The sequence below is a fragment of the Oncorhynchus keta genome, unplaced genomic scaffold (assembly GCF_023373465.1).
Source record: "Oncorhynchus keta strain PuntledgeMale-10-30-2019 unplaced genomic scaffold, Oket_V2 Un_contig_3463_pilon_pilon, whole genome shotgun sequence".
NCBI lineage: Eukaryota > Metazoa > Chordata > Actinopteri > Salmoniformes > Salmonidae > Oncorhynchus > Oncorhynchus keta.
In genome coordinates, this window is record NW_026287268.1 from 3,933 (window position 1) to 5,898 (window position 1,966).

Below are 1,966 nucleotides of genomic sequence, written 5' to 3' on the forward strand. Positions count from 1 at the left end.
CTTCTAACCAGATCAGAGAGGAGAGAGAGAGGGATTCTAACCAGATCAGAGAGGAGAGAGAGAGGGCTTCTAACCAGATCAGAGAGGAGAGAGAGAGTGCTTCTAACCAGATCAGAGAGGAGAGAGAGAGGGATTCTAACCAGATCAGAGAGGAGAGAGAGAGGGATTCTAACCAGATCAGAGAGGAGAGAGAGAGGGATTCTAACCAGATCAGAGAGGAGAGAGAGAGGGCTTCTAACCAGATCAGAGAGGAGAGAGAATGCTTCTAACCAGATCAGAGAGGAGAGAGAGAGGGCTTCTAACCAGATCAGAGAGGAGAGAGAGAGAGGGCTTCTAACCAGATCAGAGAGGAGAGAGAGTGCTTCTAACCAGATCAGAGAGGAGAGAGAGAGGGCTTCTAACCAGATCAGAGAGGAGAGAGAGAGAGGGCTTCTAACCAGATCAGAGAGGAGGAGAGAGAGAGGGCTTCTAACCAGATCAGAGATCAGAGAGGAGAGAGAGAGGGCTTCTAACCAGATCAGAGGAGAGAGAGAGGGCTTCTTACCAGATCAGAGAGGAGAGAGAGAGGGCTTCTAACCAGATCAGAGAGGAAAGAGAGAGGGCTTCTAACCAGATCAGAGAGGAAAGAGAGAGGGCTTCTAACCAGATCAGAGGAGAGAGAGAGGGCTTCTAACCAGATCAGAGATCAGAGAGGAGAGAGAGAGGGCTTCTAACCAGATCAGAGGAGAGAGAGAGGGCTTCTAACCAGATCAGAGAGGAAAGAGAGAGGGCTTCTAACCAGATCAGAGAGGAGGAGAGAGAGAGGGCTTCTAACCAGATCAGAGATCAGAGAGAGAGGGCTTCTAACCAGATCAGAGGAGAGAGAGAGGGCTTCTAACCAGATCAGAGAGGAAAGAGAGGGCTTCTAACCAGATCAGAGAGGAGAGAGAGAGGGATTCTAACCAGATCAGGGAGGAGGAGAGAGAGGGCTTCTAACCAGATCAGAGAGGAAAGAGAGAGGGATTCTAACCAGATCAGAGGAGAGAGAGAGGGATTCTAACCAGATCAGAGAGGAGAGAGAGAGGGCTTCTAACCAGATCAGAGAGGAGAGAGAGAGGGCTTCTAACCAGATCAGAGAGGAGAGAGAGAGGGATTCGAACCAGATCAGAGAGGAGAGAGAGAGGGCTTCTAACCAGATCAGAGAGGAAAGAGAGAGGGCTTCTAACCAGATCAGAGAGGAGAGAGAGAGGGCTTCTAACCAGATCAGAGAGGAGGAGAGAGAGAGTGCTTCTAACCAGATCAGAGATCAAAGAGGAGAGAGAGAGGGCTTCTAACCAGATCAGAGGAGAGAGAGAGGGCTTCTAACCAGATCAGAGATGAGGAGAGAGAGAGGGCTTCTAACCAGATCAGAGAGGAGAGAGAGAGTGCTTCTAACCAGATCAGAGGAGAGAGAGAGGGCTTCTAACCAGATCAGAGAGGAAAGAGAGAGGGCTTCTAACCAGATCAGAGAGGAAAGAGAGAGGGCTTCTAACCAGATCAGAGAGGAGAGAGAGAGAGGGATTCTAACCAGATCAGAGAGGAGGAGAGAGAGGGCTTCTAACCAGATCAGAGAGGAAAGAGAGAGGGATTCTAACCAGATCAGAGAGGAGAGAGAGAGGGCTTCTAACCAGATCAGAGAGGAGAGAGAGAGGGCTTCTAACCAGATCAGAGAGGAGAGAGAGAGGGCTTCTAACCAGATCAGAGAGGAGAGAGAGAGGGCTTCTAACCAGATCAGAGAGGAGAGAGAGAGAGGGATTCTAACCAGATCAGAGAGGAGGAGAGAGAGGGCTTCTAACCAGATCAGAGAGGAGAGAGAGAGTGCTTATAACCAGATCAGAGAGGAGAGAGATTCTAACCAGATCAGAGAGGAGAGAGAGAGGGATTCGAACCAGATCAGAGAGGAGAGAGATTCTAACCAGATCAGAGAGGAGAGAGAGAGGGATTCTAA